The 10,423-nt window shown below is 36.3% G+C and overlaps 1 non-coding gene across 1 annotated transcript; it reads right to left on the bottom strand.

Annotated features, from left to right (window-relative positions):
* Positions 1–9,785: 9,785 nt before the first annotated feature.
* On the bottom strand, positions 9,786–9,893 carry LOC112731219 (small nucleolar RNA R71). Its single transcript, XR_003167007.1, has one exon. It is a non-coding gene; the product is annotated as a small nucleolar RNA R71 (small nucleolar RNA).
* Positions 9,894–10,423: the final 530 nt, after the last annotated feature.

Raw genomic sequence — 10,423 nt, forward strand, 5'->3', positions numbered from 1 at the left:
TTCATCACTAGGAGAACTAGACTTGTGACTATCATCATCAAGAAAATTTGCTTCTTGGATTATTCCGTCTGATTCTTCGTAAACGACTTGCCTTGGAGATTGTACGGTATCCTCCTTAGCATCAACTGTAGCATCTTGGACGGAGTTTTCCTCAATTCTGGATTCCCAAGGAAGTTCAGCATCTCCTAGATCTTCAACCAACTCTTCTTCTTGAACAATGACAGCTTCTTCCACTTGTTCTAGTACGAATTCATTCTCTGTCTTGTCCACTGGAGTCTCTAGTATTTCTTTCATGCTACGCTCTTCATTGGGCTGTCCACATGGAGCTGTGGTTGATCCTTGTATATTTGAGCGCCTAGTGGCCCATTGAATTAGTGCTTGCTCCAGTTGTTGAATGGTTGTTTGAAATCTAATTACTGTTTCTTTTAGGCGATCCTCTGCTTCGCGGTTTGCCGGACTTGGACATCATACAAAGGAAAGTGGTGATGATTGGGAACGATTGGATTGGTATTGGGGTAAGGAAGGATCATATGAGGGAGAATGGTGAAGAGAAGCTTGTGAGTGTGGTGGTTCGAGGTTATGTTGAAAGGATGGTTCATATGCACGGGGTGGGACTTGTTGGTAGTTACAAGGTTGTCCACCATATCTTTCAGCTGGGTATGCATTGTAGAATGGTCTTTGTCCAGGATATCTCGGAGGGTGCTGCTGCCTAAAGGGTTGATTAGATCCTCTTGGCTCCATCCATCCTTGATTGGTCTGACCATGATGCACATTCCTGCTGTAACTTCTATTTCCTTTAACAATATTAGAACCAAACTCAAAGCGAGAGGGGTGAGAGTTCATAATAGCAAATAAAGATAAAAAGGAAAAACAAAAATAAATAAACAAGAAAAAGAAAAATATTTACAATAACCAATAATAAGGCACACGTTAGCAGTTCCCCGGCAACGGCGCCATTTTGTCGTTAGGATTTTTGCTAGTAAAGAATGTCATAAAAATAGTCGCGTTGTAGATATAGTCTCTAAACCAACAAAAATCCCTTCGTACAAACGTTTTGGGTGTCACAAGTAACAAACCCCTTTAGAAATTGTTAACCGAGTATTCAAACCTCGGGTCGTCTTCTTAAGGAACTGCGATGAAGTGTGTTCTTATTATTTGCTATAAAGGTTGTAATCGGGGTTTAGAAGATGAGAAGCAAGTAATTTAAATGACAAGTAAAGTAAATGGCAATTAAAATAAATAAATACTGTAAAGCAAACTTTTGGCAAGGTAAGAGAAGTCGGAGGTCCAACGTAGTTATCTCTCTCAACTATAATGAAAGTTGAATCTAAACTCCACTTGGTCAACCTTTACTAGGGCAAAGGAAAGTCAGGGGACTAATTAAATTGACCTTTGAATCCTATTTATTTCCTAAGAAAAGGTTGGGATTGCTTAAGTTCAGCTCAATTAGCAAGATAATGATTATCAATTATGTTGAGTTTAATAACTGTTGAGTTACTAAATTCTTAACCAGAACCAAAAGGGAAAAAAGTAAAATTGCTGGAATAATAAAAATATCCTTAGATAGGAAGCAATGGTGACTTAAATCAAAGAGAACAATCATAAACTGAAAATACCTCAATTATCATTAATTCAAATAACTGTCTGTAACATGGAATAATTCGTAAATCAAATTATAATAATCAATTCAAATGTTGGAATAAATAAATAAAATTAAAACTAAAATAAAAGAACATTAAACCTGGGATCCAGAGTTACTCTTAAAACATGAAGAAATCTTAAATCCTAAAAGAGAGAGAGAGAAGATCTCCCTCTCAACTAAATCTAAATCATTGAAAACTAAAATTATGCGAGCTCTCTTTGAATGGATGCATTCCCAAACTTTATAACCTCTGGTCTATGCTGTCTGTACTTGGATCTGGGCCAAAAAGGGCTTCAGAATTCGCTGGGGGCATATTCTGTAATTTCTGGTGTGTGACCTCTGTCACGCGTCCGCGTGGGTCACGCCGTCGCGTCATTTGGAGCTTTTCCTTTCCACGTGGTCGCGTCAGTCATGCGACCGCGTCATGTGCGTTCTGCTTAAGGCGCGCGGTCGCGTCAGTCATGCGGCCGCGTCACTGCTGATTCGTGCTTGACACGCGATCGCGTCATCCATGCGATCGCTTGAATACCAGTTTCCTTCAAAGCTCCGTTTTGCTTTCTCCTTCCATTTTGTATGTTTCCTTTTCCATCCTTTAAGTTATTCTGCCATAGAAAATCTGAAACTACTCAACACACTAATCACGGCATCGAATGGAAATAAAGGTAATTAAAATAATTAATTTTTAAAGCTTAGGAAACATGTTTTTCACAATATGATATAATAAGGAAGGGAAGGTAAAACCATGCAATTAATGTGAATAAGTAGGTGAAGAGTTGAATAAATCACTCTAATTAAGCACAAAAGAACTCATGAAATATGGGTTTATCAATGATGATTAGACAAGAAATGTAAATGACTTGAAATTAAAAGAAAGCAATAAAGAGCAAGGAAAGTAGATGTCAGAAATGTAAAGTGCAAGAAAAATAAAGTGCTAGAAAGTAAATTGCAAGGAATAGAAAGTGCAAGAAATAAAAGTACAAGGAAATAAATGACAAGAAAGTAAATGACAAAAATTAAAGATAGAAAACATAAGGGATTGGAGATGTTGATTCCTTTTGAATCAATGGGTCTCACTCCTTCTCAATCATATGAAGTAGATCTATGGCGGATTGTAAATAATTGAGTTTTGATTCCTTGGCAACCCAATTTCTCTTAACACAATCCATTGCTAATTCCTTGATCTAATTGTTCATGAGAAGAGGTTAAAGTCAAATTTCTAATCCATGAGCCACACAACCCTTAGGATCTCAATTCAAAGAGGTTATATGTCATGTACCAACTAAGAATGTGTTTATCAAAATAGTTATGAGGATGAAGCTTGAAACTGAATCCTATGATCCCTTTTCCAAGGCTCACATAGAGATTCAAGTAGATCCAAACCCCCTTTCAGTAGTGAATGAATCTATGAAGCACAAAAGCTTTCCCTTAGCTACAACAAGCGGATTGATTTCTAATCTCACACTAGATAAATCCAAAGACCCCAATATTAGAGTGGTTACATGTCACATACCAATCTCTAAATTAAGATCAACTTCATTATGCCAAGAGGGCTCAAACTGAACCCTATGATCCCTCTTCCGAGGCTTACAATAGGATTCTAATGGATCCAAGGATATTTGAAGAACAAAACTATCTTGCAAGGGTTCTATTAGATATCCAAGTATGAAGATAGAATGAAGAAGAAATAAACATCAATTCAATCAAAATTGAAACAGAGCTCCTTTCCCAAATGAGTGGGGGTTAGTTGATCATTGCTCTAAAAAAACTCAAAAGAAAATTAAAGTGCATGAAAATAAAATTGAGGATTAAAGATTCATAACTAAAATGGACGTTAAAGATTCATAAATGAAAATCAAAGATTGATAACAAAACTATTACCAAGTAAGAAACGAATTGGAAAAGAAGAAGAGTGTATGAAGGAAGGGGTCTGAAGACCCACTCCCAATGGAGTGTGCCAATTCACAGAATTTCGAATTGGTCTTCACTCTCTCAATGCCCCCTTTCTCTGTGAAAACCAATGTCTATATAGGCTTTTCTAGAATACAAATTGAAATGAAAAGTACATTACAATTAAATGAAAATTCCTATTCTAGATGCTTCTTGTGCCTTTGATTGAGTGATATTAATGGGCTCTCCTTGCTTGAAAATTGAATGCACGCTCCAGGGGTGGATTGACGTTATCGGGGGCGTTATTGGCGTTGCTAACGCTAAGAAAATGCTCCCAGGTCCTTTCTGGCATTAATACTAGCGTTAACATGCTAACGTTGTCACTAACGCTTTCCCAGTCATGTGTACGCGTTGCCCACGTGTACGTGTCATCACTGTTTTTGGCCATGTTACACGTACACGTCGCCCATGCGTATGCGTAACCTTCATCGTTGGCGTTAGTGACATAGCGTTAGCGCGTTAACGCTCTTCTCACACGTACGCATCGCCCCTCGCGTACACGTCGCCGCCGATTTTTCCATGCATTTGTCGAAGACGTTAGTGTGGCAACGTTGGCGTTTGCAACGTTGGAAATCATGTTAGTGCTGGCGTTAGTGTGCTAACTTTGCCACTAATGCCACAATTCATCCTTGATCAACGTTATCCCTGGCGTTAGTGTGCTAACGTTGCCACTAATGCCACCACCTCCTTGCTTTTCTCTGCTTCTGCTTTGCCTAACATCAAACAAACAAGTGCATCAAAGTAATATACAAGATGATCATAGTATACTAAGTGTGCTAATAATGCTCATAATCACAACTTCAGTTAGTATTATCTATTTCATCACATTTTCCTTGTATATTCCTACAATTTCACTTATGCTTAAGATTTTATTTCATGCAGTGATTTTTCATGCTATTACTTATTTATTAACAAAATTTATATGGAAACTTAACTAAAATCTACAAAAATAATAAATAAAAATGGGCAATGATGCACATGTATCACAACTCCAAAAAGCTGCTAAGCCCAAAATTTTTAGTTTGCACACCAAACTTTAATCAAGCATAACTTCCTCATTTTAAAACATTTTTCCTCTGTTTTTTGAATGACATAAATATCTCAGACCAAATATTATTTCTAGATAAGATTGACATAAATTAAAGGTTCGGAGATCAAGTTATGCTTCGCCAAATTCGGCCTAAAACATGGTTTTTGTAAAACTTTACAAAGCTTCCACTTTCAAAACAAACCAATTCCAACCCTTTTTTAAAATCAACGAAACCCTAGCCAATCAGCATCAAGCCACTCTTATCTCATATTTCAAATTCAACAATACACAATACACATTCATCATCTTACTAATTTTTCATTTTCATCAAATTCCAACCTAATACTTCCAATTTCTCAATATTCAGTATACAACATCAATTATCCATATCAAGCACAATTTCAACTTAAAGTCAACCTTTATAATTACTGTTCCGAGGGTTACCTGAAACTGTAGGTCGATCTCAGACGAGATCTTCTGCACTGGTCGGAGATGACGTGTCCAGCTGGTGGGTGGCGGCCGGAGCTGTCGTGTCCGACTTGTTGGACTGGCTGCACTGCTGATCCTTGGTCACCGGAGGGTGGGGGATACCTGCAAGAGACTCCGATGCTTAAGTTAGCATGGGTATTAAACAGGTTTTTTAGTAGAATCAGAGTATGAGTTATACCTGGGTGCTCCAGTGTATTTATAATGGTGTAGAGTGACCTTTTTAGATAAGATAAGTTAGTTATCTTATCTTATCTTATCTTTGAGTTGAGGTCAGCTTATCTTTTAAGGGAACCACCCTTTTCTCTATAGGCTTGGACTGCCTTTGGATTTGGGTCGTGTTCCTCTATTTGGGCCCCTTACTGGGCTTTCCTGTCGATTCGACCGACCTCTTTGAGAAGAGGTCGGATAGCCTGACCTGAAGAGGTCGGTCGCTTTATTACTGAACATCCCGGATCTAATAGCTCGACCCAGGGTATGAACAGTGCCCCTGCTTGAGCTCGGTCTTTCTGCTTTGAGGTCGAATCTTTGACTTCGATCTTTCTCTAGTGAAGCCGAACTCGAGCATTCTGTCGATTCCTTTCTTTGTAGAACCTTTTTTTGAATGTGGAACATTTTCCTCTAAAAGCGCGTGCTTTTTATATCAGCGCTTTATTCTTGGGAACGTGCGAGGGTTTAATACCTTCATTAATTGGTATTAAGTGCCCCGTTTCCCTTGGCTTTTATTTTGAATTTTGCAATCAGAAACGGTTTCTCTCCTTCATTTTTCTTTGTAACTTCTCCTTCCGTTCTCTCGCTACAAGTTTTTCACCTACATTTTGCCTTTTCTTGTGTTGCGTCTTCACTCAGCAATTTTGCCGGCGATTCCGTCTTTCCATCTTCAACTCTTCTGAAGCTTTCCGCTTTTTTTCCGGGTTGGTTCCATTTATAGTTTCTTCACTTTTTCGTTGCTTTGTCTTTGGTTTTTTGGTAACTGATGAACGGATAATTTATACACTTTTTGGCATTGTTTTTACATAGTTTTTAGTATAATTTAGTTAGTTTTTAGTATATTTTTATTAGTTTTTAAATAAAAATCACATTTTTGGACTTTACTATGAGTTTGTTTATTTTTCTATGATTTCAGGTATTTTCTGGCTGAAATTGAGGGACTTGAGCAAAAATTAGATTCAGAGGTTGAGGAAGGACTGCAGATGATGTTGGATTCTAACCTACCTGCACTCAAAATGGATTTTCTGGAGTTACAGAACTCCAAATAGCGCACTCTCAATTGCGTTGGAAAGTAGACATCCAGGGTTTTCTAGCAATATATAATACTCCATACTTTGCCCGAGTTTAGACGATGTAAACTGGCGTTCAACGCAAGTTCCATGTTGCATTCTGGAGTTAAACACCAGAAACAGGTTGCAAAGTGGGGTTAAATGCCAAAAACAGGTTACAAACTAGCGTTCAACTCCAAGAGAAGCCTCTACATGTGTAAAGCTCAATGCTCAGCCCAAGCACACACCAAGTGGGCCCCAGAAGTGGATTTCTGCATCATTTACTAATTTCTGTAAACCTAGTAACTAGTTTAGTATAAATAGAACTTCTTACTATTGTATTTAGGAATCATTGGATTATATTTTGATCCTTTGATCATTTTCAGGGGGCTGGCCGTTCGGCCATACCTGGATCTTGTTCTTATGTATTTTCAACGGTAGAGTTTCTACACACCATAGATTAAGGTGTGGAGCGCTGCTGTTCCTCATGAATTAATGCAAAGTACTATTGTTTTTCTATTCAATTCAAGATTATTCCTATTCTAAGATGTTCATTCGCACCCAAGAACATGATGAATGTGATGATTATGTGACGCTCATCATCATTCTCACTTACGAATGTGTGCCTGACAAACACTTCCGTTCTACATGCAAACAAGCTAGAATGAGTATCTCTTAGATATCTAATACAGAGGACTGAGTCCGAGATATTAGAGTCTTCATGGTATAAGTTAGAACCCATGGATGGCCATTCTTGAGATCCGAAAAGTCTAAACCTTGTCTGTGGTATTCCAAGTAGGATCTGGGAAGGGATGGCTGTGACGAGCTTCAAACTCGCAAGTGCTGGGCATAGTGACAGACGCAAAAGGATAGTAAATCCTATTCTAGTATGATCGAGAACCGACAGATGATTAGCCATACAGTGACAGCGCATTGGACCATTTTCACAGAGAGGACGGGATGTAGCCATTGACAACGGTGATGCCCAATATAAAGCTTGCCATGGAAGGGAGTAGGAATGATTGGATGAAGACAACAGAAAAGCAGAGGTTCAGGAGGAACAAAAGCATCTCTATACGCTTATCTGAAATTCTCACCAATGAATTACATAAGTATCTCTATCTTTATTTTACATTTTATCTATCTTTTAATTATCAAATCTCTAAAACCATTTGAATCTGCCTGACTGAGATTTACATGGTGACCATAGCTTGCGTCAGGCTGACAATCTCCGTGGGATCGACCCTTACTCACATAAGGTTTATCACTTGGACGATCCAGTGCACTTGCTGGTTAGTTGTGCGAAGTTGTGACAAAGTGTGATTCACGTTTGAGAGCACCAAGTCTTTGGCGCCATTGTTGATGATCACAATTTCGTGCACCAAGTTTTTGGCGCCGTTGCCGGGGATTGTTTGAGTTTGGACAACTGACGGTTCATCTTGTTGCTCATATTAGGTAATTTTATTTTAATTTTAAGCTTTTTATTTCTTATTTTCAAAAAATACAAAAAAAAAGTTCTTTTCTTCTTTTTCGTTCTTCCCAAAATAAATTTTGAAAAAAATACAAAAAAAAATTTAATAAAATCATAAAAACAAAAAATTTGATGTTTCTTGTTTGAGTCTTGTGTCAAATTTTAATTTTGGTGTCAATTGCATGTTTTTAAAATTTGTGCATTTTTCGAAAACTCATGCATTTGTTCTTCATGATCTTCAAGTTGTTCTTGATGAATTTCTTTGTTTGATCTTTAAATTTTTCTTGTTTAGTGTCTTTTCTTGTTTCTCATATGCATTTTTTAATTATTAATGTCTCAACATTGAAAATTTCTAAGTTTGGTGTCTTACATGTTTTTCTTTTCTTAATAATTTTCAAAAATAAGTTCTTGGTGTTCATCTTGACATTCAAAGTGTTCTTGGTGTTCATCTTGACATTCATAGTGTTCTTGCATGCATCATTTGTTTTAATCCAAAATTTTCATGCATTGAGTCTTTTTGATGTTTTTCTCTTCCATCATTAAAAATTCAAAAATCAAAAAAATATCTTTCATTTTTTCTTTTCATAAAATTCAAAAATTTGAGTTGATTTTTTCAACAATTTTTAAATTTAGTTGTTTCTTATGTGTCAAATCAAATTTTCAATTTAAAAATTCTATCTTTTTCAAATCTTTTTCAAAAATCAAATCTTTTTCATTTTTCTTTCATATTTTCCAAAATTTTAAATTTTGATTTTCAAAATCTTTTTCTTATTTCCATTTCATATTTTCGAAATTAGTACTAACAATTAATGTGATTGATTCAAAAAATTTTTAAGTTTGTTACTTGCCTAGTAAGAAAGGTTCAATCTTTAAATTTTAAATCATATCTTTTTGTTTGTTGTTAGTCAAGTAATCAACTTTAATTTTCAAAATCAAATCTTTTTAATTTTTTTTTTCAAATCTTTTTCAAAATAAGTTTTAATCACATCTTTTTCAAATTCAATTTCAAAATCTTGTCTAACTTCTCACCTTCTCAAAAATTGATTTTCAAATCTTTTTCAATTAATCTTATCTTTTTGTTTGATTCTTATCTTTTTCAAAACTACCTAACTACTTTTCTCTCTCTAATTTTCGAAAATCACCTTCCTTTTTTTCAAAAATCCTTTTTAATTAACTAATTGTTTTAACTTTTAATTTAATTTCATTTTTTTTAAATTTTTTAATTTTAATTGTAATTCTAAATAAAAAACAAAAATATTTTTCTTTTCTTTTCAATTATTTTCGAAAATTCCTCTCTCCTGTGTTTGGATTCTTATCTTTTTCTTTTTGCTACTCTTCTCTTTTTATACTTATATAAGGAATCTCTATATTGTGACATAGAGGATTCCATATTTTCCTTTGTGTTCTCTTCTTTTTCACATGAGCAGGAGCAAGGATAAGAACATTCTTATTGAAGCTGATCCGGAACCTGAAAGGATTCTGAAGAGGAAGCTAAGGGAAGCTAAAGCACAACTCTCTGGAGAAAATCTGACAGAAATTTTTGAAAAAGAAGGAGACATGGCCGAAAATAATAACAATGCAAGGAAGATGCTTGGTGACTTTACTGCACCAAATTCCAATTTACATGGAAGAAGCATCTCAATCCCTACCATTGGAGCAAACAATTTTGAGCTTAAACCTCAATTAGTTTCTCTGATGCAACAGAACTGCAAGTTTCATGGACTTCCATCAGAAGATCCTTTTCAGTTCTTAATTGAATTCTTACAGATCTGTGATACTGTTAAGACCAATGGGGTTGATCCCGAGGTCTACAGGCTTATGCTTTTCCCATTTGTTGTAAGAGACAGAGCTAGAATATGTTTAGACTCTCAACCTAAAGATAGCCTGAACTCTTGGGATAAGTTGGTCACGGCTTTCTTAGCCAAGTTCTTTCCTCCTCAAAAGTTTAGTAAGCTTAGAGTGGATGTTCAAACCTTCAGACAGAAGGACGGTGAATCCCTTTATGAAGCTTGGGAGAGATACAAGCAACTGACCAAAAAGTGTCCTTCTGACATGCTTTCAGAATGCACCATCCTGGATATATTCTATGATGGTCTGTTTGAGTTATCAAAGATGTCATTGGACCATTCTGCAGGTGGATCCATTCACCTAAAGAAAATGCCTGCAGAAGCTCAGAAACTGATTGACATGGTTGCAAATAACCAGTTCATGTACACTTCTGAAAGGAATCCTGTGAGTAATGGGATGCCTCAGAAGAAGGGAGTTCTTGAAATTGATACTCTGAATGCCATATTGGCTCAGAACAAAATATTGACTCAGCAAGTCAATATGATCTCTCAGAGTCTGAATGGATTGAAGGAATCATCCAACAGTACTATAGAGGCATCTTCTGAAGAAGAAGCTTATGATCCTGAGAACCCTGCAATAGCAGAGGTGAATTACATGGGTGAACCCTATGGAAACACCTATAATCCCTCATGAAGAAATCATCCAAATTTCTCATGGAAGGATCAATAAAAGCCTCAACAAGGCTTTAATAATGGTGGAAGAAACAGGTTTAGTAATAGCAAGCCTTTTCCATCATCCAC

Source organism: Arachis hypogaea, chromosome 12 (assembly GCF_003086295.3).
Source record: "Arachis hypogaea cultivar Tifrunner chromosome 12, arahy.Tifrunner.gnm2.J5K5, whole genome shotgun sequence".
Classification (NCBI taxonomy): Eukaryota; Viridiplantae; Streptophyta; class Magnoliopsida; order Fabales; family Fabaceae; genus Arachis; species Arachis hypogaea.